The sequence below is a fragment of the Chiloscyllium plagiosum genome, unplaced genomic scaffold (assembly GCF_037043375.1).
Source record: "Chiloscyllium plagiosum isolate Xiang-an unplaced genomic scaffold, Cpla_swu_hap1 HiC_scaffold_31, whole genome shotgun sequence".
Lineage (NCBI taxonomy): Eukaryota > Metazoa > Chordata > Chondrichthyes > Orectolobiformes > Hemiscylliidae > Chiloscyllium > Chiloscyllium plagiosum.
In genome coordinates, this window is record NW_028270169.1 from 77,669,228 (window position 1) to 77,687,944 (window position 18,717).

Below are 18,717 nucleotides of genomic sequence, written 5' to 3' on the forward strand. Positions count from 1 at the left end.
CATTGTGAAATGTGATTCAGTTCATTAAGCAGTCGTTTTTGACAAGTGTGGCCACAATTGGCTGAAAAGCCTCCTTTGACACTCTTCTCCTTGGTAATATAATGGTTAGTGTCCTCGCCTGTCGCAGGGCTCAATACTCCGCTGGGGACAGAGTAAATATTTTAAAACTGACACTCCATTCCCAAGGGCGGGTATTAATACCTGTCCTTCCATTCTCGATGGGGCATGTTCACAGGAAGGACAGTGCTGCCTGAATCAAGGTGGGGAAGGGGAAGGTGAGGCTGCAGCTATCAGCAAGGCAGAGTGTCAGTGAACGTGCAAACACGTGACGTCTGCAAGCTGCATCTTGCGACTGTGTTGGATTGAGAATCATTTGACAGACTTATTCCGGATTGAAGCGTTTACTGTAAGCACGAAGGTGAGGAAGAAACAGCGTAAAAGCATTCAAATATGAATGCAGAAACACTTCCCGCAGCACGAATGAAATTGTAAAGGACAGGGTAGTGTTTCGATACATTGAATTTGGGTTGATTTGCTTTGATGAGGCTGAGTTACCACGGTATAAAACCATTAAAAAGTTATACAGCATTTGCTCATTATGCTTGAACATTGGCTCAGTAATTCGCACTGCTGTTCGGTCGGAGAGTTAAATTGATTGGAAAAGTTAAATTGCCCTCTCGTGTCCAGGGAGTGAATTAAGCATGTGAAGATTGAATCAGCCATGGGTTACGTGGGGATAAGGTCAGAAGTCACAGAACGCCAGGTTATAGTCCAACACGTTTATTTAAAATCCTAAGTGGGAGGGCTGCCCCTTGCTTAGGTGAAATATACGGGAATAGGGAGGAGAGCTTGGTCTTGGTGAGATGCTCTTCAGAGTGTCGACACCGGCTTGATTGACTGAAATGCTCTTTCTGCACTGTAGGATTCTGTGATTCTATCGGAGAGAATAATGACGGTGTTTACTGGGTGTAAAGCAATGAGAGACTGTGCTGACGGGATTTACTGAGGATGAGATTCTATTCACTTGTTGTCTTGGAAAAATTAGAACAGTTTTCCCTGAACCAAGGAAGACTTAATGGGGCTTTTCCACGTGATGAAATGTTTGGACAGAGTAAATAGGTGGAAATACCCTCTTTCAAGTAAGTAAACATCTCGACGTCAGGCATTGAAACATTTGATAAAATCTTTGAAGGACAAAGAAATGATGAGAGCAGAATAGCTGTGATTCCGAGAATCTGTTTTTCAAACGATTTGGAATGGCACATTTGGCGACATACAAGGAATAAATTTCACAAGGTGAGAGACGGCGTGTGGCTAGACAAAGGTGTTGGGGTAGGATGTAGTCGGTTGCAAGTTGCGGGGAAACAATGTCTAAGTTGGTTGACTTTAAATGTAAAGACATTTCGTGAACGCGTGCAGCTGAATAAGATTCGGTTCCAAAAACTCTGGATTTTGAAAGATTTGGCATAATATTCCACCTAAAGCATTGTAAATGGAAATGAGAGGATTTTTCTTATTGTGAAGGGAAGATATTACATAATGAATAGGAAGTGACCAGTTGCTTGGAGATCGACTTTCTGCTTTAATCACATGCCTAAAGGTTGTGAGGACAAACACCATGATGTTTGGTCCATTTAATATTCGAGGAAATCTGCCAAACAATGAGCATCAAAACTGGTGGGTTTTCTTTTTCACTTTAACCCTCTGTATTTTCCGTAAGCTGAAATAAAGTCGGAGCAAATTTGGATGCAACATTAATCATTCCAATGAGAGAAATCTAATACACTTCCGATTATTACGTTGTGAGATTGCAGGAAAATTAAAATGAAACGAACAAAACAGCGTTTCTTGCGATTTACTCCAATTCAGGTTCAGCCATATGAGAAAGGCCATTGAGCCACAATATCGCCTTTATTTCCCTCTCCATGGATGCTTCTTCACGAGGGAGAGAAAGTGACTGAAGAAATTATGAGTCAAATGTAGGTGTGAATATGACGGAAAATTCTTGTTCTCTGTTTCACTCTGACAAAGTTCTGACTCAGAATGTATCAATGACAGCTATTCATTCTGTGAACATGTTATTTATTGGAATTTGTTGTTATTACAATTCTGGTGAAAGCAGAACCACAATGGTGTGGATTCGATTCCATTCTGGAAATTTCTCATCCATGACTTTCACCACATGTAACCTGATGAGGTCACAAGTCACCACTCTACAAAACGTGCTGAGGAGGTTGAGCGATTATGGTGGTGGGTTGTTATACCGCTGTGCTCCACATTCACTGGTTCGAGTCACACTCTGATTGCTAACTTTGCAAACCGCTCCAGCAGTTTTTCTTTGCACTTCACACCTCTGGTATACACAGGTTCGAGGATTTTGTTCTTGCCATTCACTGCACGGGAGATTCAGGAATAATCGACACCACATTAAAGTCGAAATGAAGAGTGAGAGCAATCATTCTATTCAATTGTAGATTAAATTGGTGCAATGAGAAGGAACACATTTTTCTTTCCGCCCCACATTCCATCTTGTCTTTCTATGAATTTACATCGAAAGAAAGAGAAACAAATAACAAGAGATCGGCAGCACAAGTTTATCCAGTGGGGTCGTTCATGATTATTTTAATCTAACACTTCACACAATGATTTGATCTGTATTTCAGTCACTCGGAATTGAAAGCACAGAAAACCTCTCCAATGAAACTAACCTTTCATTCTTTCACAAATTTCCGCTGTGTGTGAATCATACAACGATCCATCATCCAGCGTGAGCACTGGATTGCCAACAGTCTAAGGTCCACCAACTTTCTTCAGCAATCATACCTTCAGTACACAGCCAACTGTACTGTGCGCAGTGCAATTTGTTGCTCCCAGGTCACAGCACATTTCTTCTTCCTGAGTTTATTAGCCTTGTTCCTGATCTGTCTGATCTGTTTATTAAACCTTTTCTGTCACTTCATCCCATCCCCTCACAATTCTGAACTTATGAATAAAATATGGCGTTAGACCAAATGTTAAACACGTGGAAGTTTGCCATTCAGCCCATGGAGTCTGCTCCACCATTCAAAGAACTCATGGTTGATCTGATACTCTTTAACTCCTTTCTGCTCACTTACCTCGACAAAGTTTTATTATCTTTCTGATTAACTATCTGGCACAGTTTGAAAATGCCCAACAACAGCGGTTGCTGAAAAAATGCCACAGATTTTTTGGCCCCTGAGCAAAGAAATTACTCCTCATTTCTGAATTAAATGGTCAATATCTAAGTCTGGGATTATTTCCTCTGGTGTTCTCCTCACAGCAAGGCGCGAACCACCTGCCTGTTTCACCCCTTTCAAGAACCCACGAATATTGAATGTTTATAATTCTCCCCTCCACATCCTTTGTTTCGAGGAGAATAATCCCCGCCTAACCAATTATTTCACGAATCTCCATTTCAGATAGTTAAGCGAATGTTAATTTCCAGTATTAACAAATAGGCTTCTTTTTGCATAAAATTCCTGGTTAGTACCACCGCCTGTCGCTGCTTGAGATCCGGTTCAATTCACTTCCAGAATGGGCCCTTGCATATTGGGATGGCTCAGTGGGTGGAACTGCGCCTTTCAGCGCCAGAAACCCGCATTAGATTCCAGACTTGTGTGACTGACTGTGTGGAAATTGTACACTCCTGCTCTCAATCACCCTTGTGAGTTTCCGTTGGCTGTTTCGATTCCTTCCCACAGTGCAAAGGTGTGCAATTCAGGTAAATGGCAAACAAAATCTGAGTGTACTGTAAGTGTAAATCAGAGTCAAATGTCAGAATTGCAGCTCGGGGAAAACAGAATGACCATTTCGGGTCAACAGACCCTTCCTCGGAACTGTTTTTAATTCGCAATGTTAACTCTTATTTCTCTCCACTGATGCTGCCTGGCTCGCTGAGCTTTTGGAGCAATTTCTAATTTTGTAGGTGAATCATAAATGCGGATTTAGAAAGATAGAGTGGGGGAGTGTGAATCTCTTCCACGGCACAGTGCAGGCACAACTGGCCAAATGGTTTCTGTCTGCATTGTGTCTAATTCCATTAACTCTGATTCTGTACATTTCTGTCCTTTTTTTAGTCTTTGGTTTTCACATCTCTCCTGTCATGTGAGTTGCAGAATAGATTTTTCGGGCATAAGCCACCACCAAACCGTTACCACCTGATGCCTGGAAGATGGACGCTTCATATTCTGCCTTGGGACCCTGCAACCACACGGGGTAAATGTGGATTTCAACGGCTTCCTCATTTCCCCTCCCCGCACATTATCACAGTCTGAAGCATCCAACTCAGCATCACTCTCCGGAACCATTCATCTCTACCACTCTAACTTATCACCTTCTCCCCCGCCTCCATCCACCATTCACTTTCCCAGCTACTTTGCACCCAACTCTAACCCCTTCCAAATTATCTCTCAGCCCCCGCCCACAAGACTCATTCCTGAGGAAAGACGTATGCCAGAAACGTCGATTCTCCCGCTCCTCGGATGCTGCCTGACCTGCTGTACTTTTCCAGCACGACACTATCGCCATGGTGAAGATAGACGAGCTCAGCCCAGGCTCTTCATCTGAGAGCGGAGGAGGTCGAGTGAGGAAGTGATTAAGGTGCACATTAAGGGGATAGATATGTGTGACAGGAATAAACTTCTTCTGGGAAGAGTGAACAACCAGGGATCTCCGTTAAATGCATGGGACAGGATGTTCAGAGGAGATATAGCGAGAACATTTTCACTCTGAGAGTGTGCTTATTTGGAATTCACTGTTTGAACGTGTGGTAAAGCTATGAGTCGTCAAAACATTTCAGGAATGTTTAGCCGAATACTTGAGAAGCTAACACACACATGGATAAGGACCTGGTACGGAAAGTGGGGTGAAATTAATCAGATATCTGATGAAAGAACCGAACACTGTGCAGCAAATACAGAGCATAAAAGCATGGGAAGGGTAAAGGCATGGAAACTACTGGCGATTTGTTACAAGTGATCTGCGGAATGCTACACTCGTCAAAAGGTCACTGGGGCAGGATGGGGCCAGTGTGTCAGTTTGGGATAAGAATAGTGGAATGCTGCTACACCAATTAGCAGAGTCAGAATATGCTGAAAGGTTAAAATGGCAGGCTGAGATAATAACAATTAATAAAGTCAGCCTCACCTACTAAATATTATCATGGCAGTTTGGAAATGTCGTGACAGTACATATTAGGAAATGACTTTAAATAATTAATTGATAGTAGAGTGTGCCTTCTTGAGACACTTGTAGCAGGTTATGACATTAAATATCGAATTAGTAGTTAGTAGAGTCAGCTTGGGACAGGAAAACATTGTGATAGATGGGCTAGTTAAATGTATAATCATGACAGGTTAGTCTGGGATGGAGGTTCATTGAGCACAGGTAGCAGTAGAATACCTAATAGTTACAGTAGAATAATATTAAGTAGAATTATTAAAAACCATAGTGGCAGAAGCAGAACGATAATGGGAATTAGCATCATTGGTTTATTGTATAGCTGGAGTGAGGTAATTCTGACTAACACAGTTGGCATTCTGGTAAGCTAAGACATGATTAAAGAAAAAGTATAAAGTGATGGAGTTTAATTCAGATACATGTGAGGCGCTAAATTTTAGGAAAGCAATTCTTAGCAGGGCTTATACACTTAATGGTAAGACCCTAGGGAGTATTGCTGAAAAAAAGAGACCTTGTAGTGGAGGTTCATAGTTCCTTGAAAGTGGAGTCGCAGGTAGATAGGATAGTGAAGAAGGCATCTGGTATGCTTTCCTTTTTTGTTCAGAGTGTTGAGTACAGGAGTTGGGTGGCCATGTTGCGACTGTACAGGACATTGGTTAGGCCACTGTTGCAATATTGTGTGCAATTCTGGTGTGCTTCCGATCGGAAAGATGTTGTGAAACTGGTAAGGGTTCAGAAAGATTTGCAGAGATGTTTCCAGGCTTGGAGGATTTGAGCCACAAGGAGAAGCTGAACAGGCTGGGGTTGTGTTCCCTGGAGTTCGGAAGCTGAGGGGTGACCTCATAGAGGTTTACAAAATTATGAGTGGCATGGAAAGGACAAATAGACAAAATATTTTCCCTGGGGTTCGGGCAGTCCAGAAATAGAGGGCATAGGTTTAGTGTGAGAGGGGTAAGATATGAAAGAGACCTAAAGGGCAACGTTTTCGCACTTAGGGTGGTACGTAAATGGAATGAGCTGCCAGAGAATGTGGTGGAGGCTCGTACAATTGCAACATTTGAGAGGCATGTGTATAGGAAGCGTTTGGAGGGATATGGGCCGGGTGATTGCAAGTGGGACTAGATTGGGTTGGGATATCTGGTCGGCATGGACAAGTTGGACAGCAGTGTCTGTTTCGATGTTGCACATCTCAATGACTCTATGACTCTATGCCATGGACCCTGAGGTTCGGGCGAGTCGAAAATTTGTTTTCTGAATGTTACTGCTTTTCTTTGCAAATAAGAGATCTACTCCTTGAAAAACTCCGCATCTCCTGGTGATAGTCGACATTTTCTCTACGACAACCGCAACTTTGGGCGCAGTAAAATTGTGGCGAGTGCAGGTCTGTGGCGCAATGAAAAGCGTGTTAGATTTCTACAAATTTGGTACCTTTGCTATTCAATGTTTGTGGGTTTGAACCGCACGAGAATTGGAGTTTAGTTCAGTTTTCAGCTGAATCATTGAGTGTTGTGCTGATTCATCGCCAATTCCTGTCGTCTGGAGTTCTCGTCCCTGCTACTGACCAGAGGAAATTCGTTACCTTGTTGGTTGTGAGTTTTTACAGAATCATATCGTTTGAAACATGATCAGACCAGAATCAGATGCTCATCCGCAAAACCTGCAAATTCCGTGCAGAAACCCACTGTGCAACGTGTTCTTGGATGTCGGAATGGTGAAGATTATTGATGAATGCAATATGTCTCATGTTACCTGTATGAACAGAAATTTTTGATTGCTTAAATGTCTTTATCCCATTGTACGACAGGTTGTTGTGGATGAGCTGGGCAAAGACATTGACGTGTTTGGTCAGCCATGATCATATCAAACGGCGGGTAGACAGTGAGAGAATTAATCCCGCACTGTTGGTCTCAGTTTTCTCACAAACCAGTTAGTCAGCGAACTGAGCTAACCGACTTCAATTCAATGCAGAGCTAAACCAAACAGATCAGTGCATTTGCATTATATAATATTTCATGTAGAATGAGCTGCTGCACCTTCCACCTCCATTAGCTCTTCTTACACTTAACATTTTCAGTTGCAGGTGTAATGCAATTTCTTTCCTATGAATGTTAACCACTTCCAGAGTGTTTCCCTTTTGCACCCCCATCCAGGCAGCCCTGAATCACTGTTGCTATTTAAGTCACTCCTTCTGTGCCTGCTCGCGCTTTTCGAATATTCTGGAATCAGCACCGAAAATGTTTTTATTTCTGAAAATTCATCTCCGAATTCAATAACTCACAGAATATAAAATGCCTAATCCAAACTTATTTATCGTGTCCCGCTGGGTTTGAAGTTCTAACGTCTAGTTTCCACTCACCTGAACGAGGAAATTTCCCTCATATTTACTCTTAAGATCTTCACATCAGCTGGATAACCTCTATTTGGACACAACTAAGTCTTTCCTGATTCCTCCCGCATTATTCTTTATCTATGCCATCATCTCATTAAACTGCCTCTTTTCGTTTCTAGTGGCTTTATCTCCAAGGAACCCTCATTTCCTTCGTTTCTAACGACATGGTATCATTCCTAACGTCTTTATAGTCCAGTAAACACTGCCCGTGTCTTTCATCATGTCTTTATATCCCTGTAAATTTCAACCTGAGAAAGGATGCTGGGTCCAATTCAGTGCATGAAAACTCACCACTAAGCTATGCAATCTTATTACCGACACAGGAAAGGTGGAAGCAATTTCAATTACAGCTGAATGGATTGGTTGCAACAGAATCGGGTCAAATCCCAGTCACATACTTGACTGTTGTTCTTATAGTTATTTCTTCTCTACGTATGCTGAAGTAACACACTGAGGGATCAATTACTATTGCCAGTCATACATAAGGGGGTGGGTATGAAATGCTGAAGTTGGGAGACCAGAGCAGTTTTTATGGACATACCATTCACTGTTCTAATATCAGTCTTAGGAATTTGACAGAGAGCGATGTTGAGCGAAATTTGAGCAGGGAGGTTCACCGCATGATGTAACACCAAATTGTGTGGTTACGTTGTTGTTTACCTCATTTCTGTGTTTTGCCTCATTGAGGATTTTGAAGTTATCCCCTCTATACAAAAGTTCCGTGCTTTTGCACCATTATACAAAAGATGCAGTACAATAACGCCTAACGTTGTTTCAGTCTACTTGTACAGATATTGACTCCTGGAAACAGCATTATGCACTCTCATCGAGTCTGGAAAATAATTTGCTACATTCCCACTCTTATGGCTCTTTTCATTACATCGGCTTCTCTTCAAGGAATCCGATTCAGCAGATCTTGTCACTGAGTCATTTCTTTGTATGTGTTCAGATCATGTGAGCAGAATATCACAGTCCATAACCCAGAAATCAGTCCATACTCAGGGAAACGTACTCTGCTGTAGATTATTTCATGAACACCAGGTAGAAATATCTATGATCTTCAAAATGTATTAACCAGTTTTTCAGAAGCAAGATAAACAGGTCCAGGTTTCTGCTTTTGTTGTCACACGGACCAAGGTTGTAAATGCTGGAACCAGTTGAGTCTATCCGCTCTCCCACATCCATTTTCTCCCCAGGAAGTGTTAAGATGATGATCTGAATCAGAATATTCTGAAAAGAAGAACCTTTTTATCCATTGATTTCTGGTGTATGGGCCCACTAGGCTCCCGCTGGACCTCTGTGTTAGCGCTGATCACAGCGGTTTCCCGCAGTCTTCAGCTTTTTTGTAGCAAGTACCTTCGAGGATGACATCAAAAGATATTCGATGTTACTGTATGACTATTCGCTCTACCAATGTAGACAGCTCTATCAATGGAGGCAGCTCAGTCTGCTGAGATGGGATAATTTCTGCAGTGTGTCCTGCGGATCAGATACAGTGCAATTTATCATTCAGATCATAGAGAGTGAGAGCGCTCGAAAAGGCCAAGCGAGTTTTCCCCACAGGAGTTTATTGCAGGTGGAACAATACCAGGGGCACCACCCTAACCCAGGAAAGAACTGTCTCAGAAGTCCATTTGGTAAGTTTAGTTTTCAGACTCTGGTCACCATGCTCCACGAGCGCTGCAGCCTGTAGGAAATAAGAACAATGAAGTTGGTGGTGGATCCGAAAATGAGAGCATAATTCCTCATTAATATCTCCAATAAAATTGGGGTGGGGGTCATTGTCAGAAGGAAGACAAAATCAAATACCAAAGCAGGTAATAATCTGCTTGAGTAAAATATTTACAACAGTTTTAGCAGTAGCGTTGGAAGTGCGGTAAGCTTCAAACCATCAAGGAAAAGAAAATCAACAATGACCAAAACATATTTATAGTGCTGACACCTTTGCAACTCAATGAAGTCTTTAAACATCCTTTGCAGTTGGCATTAGGTGGTCAGAGGTCGACTCATCCTTGTCAGAGAACATAGAACATAGAAAGTACAGCACAGAACAGGCCCTTTCATCCATGATGTTGTGCCGAGATTTAATCCTAATGTAAAATATAGTAACAACCTACATACCCCTCAATTCACTGCTATCCATGTGCAAGTCTAGAAGTCGCTTAAATGTCCCCAATAACTCTGCTTCCACCATTACCACTGGTAACGTATTCCATACATTCACAGCTCTCTCTGTTAAAAAAACGACTTCTGACATCTCCTTTATACCTTCCTCCTAATATCTTCAAACTATGAGTTCTCATACCAGTCAATCTTGCCCTGGGGAAAATTATCTAGCTATTGACTCTATCTATTCCACTCATTATTTTGTACACCTCTATCAGGTCTCCTCTCTTCCTCCTTCTCTCCAGAGAGATGTCCGAGCCTATTCAACCTTTTTTTCATAAGGCAAGCCCTCCAGTCCAAGCAGCATCCTGGTAAACCTTCTTTGCACCCTCTCCCAAGCCTCTGTATCTTTCCTATAATAGGGCGACCAGAACTGGACACAATAATTCAAGTATTGCCTCACCAGGGGCTTGTAGAGCTGCAGCAAAACCTCACGGCTCTTACACTATATCCCCTGCTAATGAAAGCCAAAACACCATCTGCTTTCTTAACAACCTTATCCACTTGTATGGCAACTTTGAGGGATCTATATACTTGCACATCCAAATCCCTCTGTTGCTCCACACTGCCAAGAATCCTGTCTTTAATCCTATATTCAGCATTCGCGTTCCACCTTCCAACATGCATCACTTCGCATTTATCCAGGTTGAACTCAATCTGCCATATCTCAGCCCAGCTCTGCATTCTGTCTATGTCGCGCTGCAGCCTTCAGTAGCCCTTTATACTATCGCCGACACCTCCAAACTTTGTGTCATCTGCAAATTTACTAACCCTCCCCTCAACCTCCTCATCAAAGTCATTTATAAAAACTACAAAGAGCAGAGCCCCAAGTACAGAGCCCTGGGAGACCCCACTCAACACTGTCGTCCAGGCAGAATACTTTCCATCTACAGCCACTCTCTGCCTTCTGTCAGCCAGCTAATTCTGTGTATATCTGTTTAATGCCTGGAAACAGAGTGTTGATTGAGGGTTGTTTGTTTATGTCTGATTAATGGTCGGCGATAGGGGGTGGTGCAGGGTTGTGTGTGTTTTTCTGTATATATCTGCTTAATGACAGGAGACAGACTGGTGGTGGTCGAAGGTTGTGTGTGTGTATTTCTGTGTATATCTGTTTAATGGCAGGAGATAGGGTTGTCTTGGAGGGGTGTGCGTGTGATTATGTGTATGCCCATTTAAGGGCTGGAGACAGGGTGGTGGTGTGTGTGTTTCTGTGTATATCTGTTCAGTGGCAGGAGACAGGGTGGTCATGGAGGGTTGTGTGTGTGTTCCTGCATATATCTGCTCAATGGCAGGAGGCATGTTGTTCATGGAATGTTGTGCTTGTGTGTGTGTTTCTGCGTTTATCTATTTAATTGCAGGAGATAGGGTGGTGGTGGAGGATTGTGTTTGCATGTGCGTTTTTGTGTATATCTGTTAAAGGGCAGTAGGCAGGGTGTTCGTGGAATTTTGTGTGTGCATATTTCTGTGTATAACTGTTTGATGACAGGAGACAGGGTGGTCAAGGAGGTTTGAGTGAGTATGCGTGTGTGTTTCTGTGTATATGTACATAATGGCACGAGACAGTTTGGTGTGTGTATGTTATTGTGTATATCTGTCCAATGGCAGGCGGCAGGGTGTTCATGGAGTGTTGTGCATGTGGGTGTTTCTGCATATATCCTTTTAATGGCAGGAGAGAGTGTGGTGGTGGAGGGTTGTACGTGTGTGTTTGTGTGTATATCTGATAAACGGCAGGAAACGGGGTGGTGGTCTAGGGATGTGTATGTGTGTGTTGGTGTGTGTTTGTGTGTTTGTGTATATACCTGCTTAAAGGCAGGAGACAGGGTAGAGTGTCTGTGTTTCTGTGTCTGTGTGCTTAGTGGCAGGTGACAGGATGGTGGTGGAGTGTTGTGTATGTTTCTGTGTATATCTGATTAAGGTCAGTAGACAGGGTGTTCGTAGAAGGTTGTATGTGTGTTTCTGTGTATATCTGTTTAATGGCAGGTGACAGGGTGGTGGTCGAGGTTGGTGTGTGTGTGTTTCTGTGTATATATGTTTAATTGCAGGAGACGTGGTGGTGTTGAGCGTTGTGCGTGTGTTTCTGTGTATATCTGCTTAATGGCAGGCAACAAGATGTTGATCGGGGGTTTTGTGTGTGTTTGTGTGTGTGCGTTTCTGTGTATATCTGTTTAATGGCAGAAAACAATGTGGTGGTTAACGGTTGTGTGTTTGTGTATTTCTACGTATATCTGTTTAATCGCAGGAGATAGGGTTGTGGTGGAGGGTTGTGTGGTGTGTGTGTGTTTCTGTGCATGTCTGTTTAATGGCAGGAGACAGGGTGATGGTGTCGAGATAAGTTTGTGTTTCTGTTTAAATCTGTTTAATCGCCGGAGAGTGTGATGGTGGAGGATTGTGTGTGTGTGTTTATGTGTATATCTAATTAATGGCAGCAAACAGGGTGGTGGTGGAGGGTTCTGTATATGTGTGTGTTTCTGTGTATATCTGTTTCAGGGCAGGAGACATGATGGTGGTCGAGGGTAGTGTGTGTGTACTTCTGTGTATATCTGCTAAACGGCAGCAGAACAGGGTGGTGGTCGACGGACGTGTGTGTGTTTGTGTGTATATCTGTTTAATGTCGGCAGACAGGGCGGTGGTCGAGGATTGTGTGTGTTTTTCTGTGTATATCTGTTTAGTGACAGGAGAAATGGTAGTGGTGAAGTGTACAGTGCGTGTTTGTGTGTATATCAACTTAATGGCAGGAAATAAGGTGGTGGTAGAGGGTTGTGTGTGTGTGTTTCTGCATATACCTGTTTAATGGCTGCTGACAGGGAGGTAGTGGGGGTTGTGTGTGTGAGTGTTTCTGTATATATGTGTTGAATTTCAGGAGACAAGGTGGTAGTGGAGGGTTGTGTATGTGTGTTTCTGTGTATATCTATTGAATTGCAGGAGACAGGTTGGTAGTGGAGGGTTGAGTGTTTCTGTATATATGTATTGAATTGCAGGAGACAGGGTGGCAGTGGAGTGTTGTGTGTGTGCTTCTGTGTCCATCTGATCATTGGCAGAAAACAACTTGCTTGCGTAGTGGTGTGTGTGTGTTTCTGTATATAATTGATTTATGGCAGCAAACAGGGTTGTGGGGTGAGTTCTCTGTGTGTGTGTTTCTGTGTATACCTGTTTAATTGCAGGAGACAGGTTGGTGGTGGAGGATGGTATATGTTTGTTTCTGATTATATCTGTTTCATGGCAGGAGACATGGCGGCGGTTGATGGTTGTGCGTGTGTATCTGTGTATATCTGCTTCATGGCAGAAAACAATGTGGTGGTGCACGGTTGTGTGTTTGTGTATTTCTATGTATATCTGTTTAATGGCAGGAGACAGGGTTGTCGTGGACGGTGGTGTGTGTGTGTTTCTGTGTATATCTGTTTAATGATAGGCGAAGGGTGGTCGTGGTTGTCGTGGTGGTGTGTGTATGTTTGTGTATATCTGTTTAATGAGAGGAGACAGGGTGGTGGTGGAGGCTTGTCTGGATGTTTCTGTAAACATCTGTTTAATTGCAGGAGACAGGGTGGTTTTGGAGGTTGGTGAGTTTGTGTTTCTGTATATAACTGTTTAATGAATGCAGACAGGGTGGTCGTGAAGGGTTGTGTTTGCGTTTCTGTGTATATCTGCTTAATGACAGGAAGCAAATTGGTTCTCAACGCTTGTGTGTGCGTGTGCATGTGTGTTTCTGTGTATATCTGTTTCATGACAGGAGACAAGGTGGTGGTGGAGGCTTGTCTGGATGTTTCTGTGTATATCTGCTTAATGACAGGAAACAAATTGGTTGTCAATGCTTGTGTGTACGTGTGCGTGTATGTTTCTGTGTATATCTGTTTAATGGCAGAAAACAATGTGATAGTGGAGGGTTGTGTGTGTGTGTGTTTCTGTCTATGTCTGTTTAATGGCAGGAGACAGGGTGGTGCTGAAGATATGTCTTTATGTTTCTGTATATATCTGTTTAATTGCCGGAGACAGATTGTTGGAGGAGGGTGGTGTGTGTGTGTGTGTGTGTTGTGTGTCTATATGTTTAATTGCAGGAGACAGTGTGGTGTTGGAGGAATGAGTGTGCGTGTTTCTGTGCATATATTTATAATGATAGGAGACTGGGTGATGGTGGTGGAGGGTTGTCTGTATGTTTCTGTAAATATCTGTTTAATTGCTTAATGACAGGAAACAAATTGCTGTTCAAAGGTTGTGTGTGCGTGTGTTTCTGTGTGTTTCTGTGTATGTCTGTTCAATGGCAGGAGACAGGGTGCTGGTGTCGAGATGTGTATGTGTGTTTCTGTTTATATCTGTTTAATCACCGGAGAGTGTGTGATTGTGGAGGATTGTGTGTGTGTATGTGTATGTTTGTGTGCATATCTGATTAATGGCAGCAAACAGGGTGGTGGTGGAGGGTTCTGTATGTGTGTGTGTTTCTGTGTATATCTGTTTTAGGGCAGGCGACAGGGTGATGGTCGAAGGTTGTGTGTGTGTATTTCTATGTATATCTGCTCAATGGCATGAGAACAGTGTAGTGGTGGAGGGTTGTGTGTGTGTGTGTGTGTGTGTGTTTCTGTGTATATCTGTTTAATGCCCAGGAGACGGAGTGTTGGTGTAGGGTTGTCTGTGCGGTTTTTTTTCTGTGCCAGTCTGTTTAATGGTAGTTGATAAGGTGGTGGTGCAGGGTTGTGTGCGTTTTTCTGTATATATCTGCTTAATGACAGGAGACAGACTGGTGTTCGTGGAGGGCTGTGTGTATGTGTGTTTCTGTGTATATCTGTTTAATGGCAGGAGACAGGGCGGTGTTGAAGATATGCATGTATATTTCTGTGTATATCTGTTAATTTTCAGGAGACAGGGTATTGGAGGAGGATAGTGTGTGTGTGTTTCTGTGTATATATGTTTAATTTCAGGGTACAGGGTGGTGGTGGAGGGATTTGTATATGTGTTGCTGTATATATCTGTTTATGGGTAGGAGATGGGGTGTCGTGGAGGTTTCTGTGTATATCTTTTTAAGGGCTGGTGACAGGGTGGTGGTGGAGGGTTGTGTATATCTCTGCTCAATAGCAGGAGAACAAGGTGGTGTTGGAGGATTGTGTGTGTGTGTGTTTCTGTGTATATTTATTTAAGGGCAGGAAACAGGGTGGTGATGGAGGATTGTGTCCATGTTTCTGTGCATATCTGTATAATGGCAGGAGACAGGGTTATCGTGGAGGGTTGTGTGTGTGTGTTTCTGTGCATATCTGATTCATGGCAGGAAACAGGATGGTGGTCGAGGGATGTGTGTGTGTTTCAGTGCATTTCTGTTTAACGGTAAGAGACAGGGTGGTGATGGAGGATTGTGTGTGTATTTCTGTGTGCACCTATTTAATAGCAGGACACAGGGTGTTCGTGAAGTGTTGTGTGCGTGTGTTTCTGTATACATCTATTTAAGGGCTGGATTTAGGGTGGTGGTGGAGGGTAGTGTGCGTGTGTGTTTCCGTGTACAACTGTTTAATGACAGGAGACAGTGGTGGAGGAGGGATGTGTGTGTTTCTGCGTTTAACTGTTTAATGACAGGAGACAAGGTGGTGCTGGAAATATATGTGTATGTTTCTGTATGTGTCGGTTTAATTGCAGGACACGGTGGTGGAGGAGGCTGGTGTGTGTGTGTGTTTCTGCGTAAATCTATTTAATGGCAAGACACAGTGTTGTAGTGGAGGGTAGAATATCTGTGTTTCTATGTGCTTACTTGCAGGAGACAGGATGGTGGTGGAAGGTTGTGTATGTATGAGTGTTTCTTTGTATATCTGTTTAATGACAGGAGACAGGGTGGTGGCCGAGAGTTGTGAGTGTTTGTTTCTGTGTATATCTGTTTAATGGCAGGAGATAGGATGGTGGCCAAGAGTTGCGTGTGTTTGTTTCTGTGTATATCTGTTTAATGGCAGGAGACAGGGAGTAGGTCGAGGGTTGTGCGTGTGCATTTCTGTGAATATCAGCTCAATGGCAGGAGACAGGGTGGTGATGGAGGGTTGTGCGTGTGTTTTGTGTATATCTGTTTAATGGCAGGAGACAGGATGGTCGTGGAGGGTTGTGCATGTGTGTATTTCTGTGTATATCTATTTAATTGCTGAGGACAGGGTGGTGGTGGAGAGATGTGTTGTGTGTTTCTGTGCATATCTGTTTAATGACAGGAGACAAGGTGGTGGTAGGGCGATGTGTGGATCTGTGTTTCAGTGTATATCTGTTTAATGGCAGGAGACACGGTGGTGGTGGAGGGAGTATGTGCGTGTTTCTGAGTATATCTGTTTAATTGCAGGAGACAGGTTGGTGGTGGAGGGTTGGGCATGTGTGTGTTTCAGTGCATATCTGCTTAATGATAGGGGACAGGGTGGTGGTGGAAGGTGGTGTGTGCGTGTTTCTGTGTATAACTGTAAAATCGTAGGAGACAGGGTGGTGATGGAGGGTTGTGTGTGTTTGTGTTCCTGTGTTTATCTGTTTAATGAAAGGAGACAGGATGGTCATGGAGGGTTGCTGTATGTTTCTGTAAATTTCTGTTTAATAGCAGCATACAGCATGGTGGTGGAGGATGGTGAGTGTGTGTTTCTGTGTATAACTGTTCAATAGCCGGAGACAGGGTGGTGCTGGAGTTTTGTGTGTGTAATTCTGTATATATCTGTTTAATTACAGGAGACAGGTGAAAGGTTGCGTGTGTGTTTCTGTGTATATCTGCTTAATGACAGGAGACAAATTGGTTGTCAAGGATTGTGTGTGCGTGTGTGTGTGTGTTCCTGTGTATATCTGTTTAATGGCAGAACACAATGTGGTGGTGGAGGGATGTGTGTGTGTTTCTGTGTATTTCTCTTTATTAACAGGCTACAGGGTGTTAGTGGAGGGTTGCGTTTGTGTGTTTCTGTGTATATCAGCTTAATAGCGGGAGACAGCGTGGTGGTGGAGGGTTGTGTTGTGTGTTTCAATGTATATCCGATGAATGGCAGGAAACAGGGTGTGGTGGAGGGTTTTGTGTGTGTGTTTCTGTGTATATCTGTTTAATGGAAGGAGACAGTGGGATGGTAGAGGGTTGTGTATGTGTGTTTCTGCATAGATTTGTTTATGGGAGGAGACAGGGTGGTGGTGGAAGGTTGTGTGCTTGTGTTTCTGTCTATATCTGTTCAATAACAGGAGACAGGTATTGGTGCAGGTTGGTGTGTATGTGTTTCTGCATATCTCTGCTTAATGGCGGGAGACAAGGCGGCGGTGGAGGGTTGTGTGTGTGTGCTTCTGTGTATATCTGTTTAATTGCAGGAGACAGGGTGGTCGTGGAGGGTTGTGTGTGTGTTTCTGTGTATGTCTGCTTAATGACAAGAAACAAATTGGGTGTCAAGGGTTGTGTGTGCGTATGTGTTTGTGTGCGTGTGTGTTTGTGTGTTTCTGTGTATATCTGTTTAATGGCAGAAAACCATGTGGTGGTGAAGGGTTGTGTGTGTGTGCGTTTCTGTGTATGTCTATTTAATGGCAGGAGACAGGGGGATGGTGTCGAGATGTGTGTGTGTTTCTTTTTATATCTGTTTAATTGCCAGAGAGTGTGTGATGATGCACCAGTGTGTGTGTGAGTGTGTGTGCGTGTGTTTCTGTGTAGATCTGTGTAATGGCAGGAGACAGTGTGGTCGTGGATGATTGTGTGTGTTTCTGTGTATATTTGTTTAATGGCAGAAAACAAGGTGGTGGTGAAGGGTTGTGTGTGTGTGTGTGTGTGTGTATGTGTGTTTCTGTTATATTTGTTTAATGGCAGGAGACAGGGAGGTGCTTTAGAAATTTGTGTGTGTCCTCTGTGTATATCTGTTTATTGACCGGAGGCAAGGTGTTGGTGCAAGGTTGTGTGTGTGTGTGCTTCTGCGTATATCTGCTTAATAGCGTGAACCAACGTGGTGGAGGAGGCTTGTGTTGTGTCTTTTAGTGTATATCGGATTACTGGCAAGAAACAGGGTTTTGGTGAAGAGTTGTGTGTGTGTGTTTTTGTGTATATCTATTTAATGGAAGGAGACAGCGTGATGATGGGGGATTGTGTGTGTGTTTCTGCATATATCTGCTTAATGGCAGGAGAAAGTGTAGTGGTGGAAGGTTGTGTGTTTGCGTTTCTGTCTGTACCTGTTTAATAACATGAGACAGGTATTGGTGCAGGTTGGTGTGTATGTGTTTCTGCAATTTACGTTAACTGTGCAATTTGCTGCAGCGATGTTCACACCTGGACATGAGCCACATGGATACCAATTGAGTTGGAAATGTGTTGGAACTGAGTTGGAAACGTGTTTTTTTTTTACCTTTTCAAGATGCCAATTACGCTGGACAACAACGAGCTATTGGTAACAGAAAGGTGAAACGTAGAATGGCTTCAACTTTCAAGGCAGGATGCCGCTGAGACGTAGGACGGGCGGCTGAGGCTTGTTTCTGTAGAAGGGCTTTTGCCCGAAACGTTGATTTTCCTGCTCCTCTGATGCTGCTTGAACTGCTGTGCTTTTCCAGCACCACTCTAATCTAAACTCTGGGTTCCAGTAACTGCAGTCATTGTTTTTACCTAGGTAAGGTGCATTAGTCAGGGGAAATGTCGAGTAATAGAGCAAGGGAGTGTCTGGGTGGGTTACTCTTTGGATGGTCAGTGTGGACTGTTGGGCCAAATGGCTGTTTCAACACTGAAGGGATTCTATGACTCTATGATCCTATGATTTTGGGTTAAAATGATAAGTGAGTGATAAAGATACTACTAAAAGTCAACAAAATCTTTTAAGTTTAGCAAGGTACATTGAAGCCATCATGCATGAAGTGAGATAAATGTGTGTGTGAGAGAGAGACAAATTAAATGTTCAAATGAAAACACGCCAATAGTTTCACAGCATATCAATCTTACATTCAATATGAATAGGTGAATGGAAAATAAAAATAAATTCCTGACAATTCATGAATAAGTAATAATTAGGAAATAAATTTGA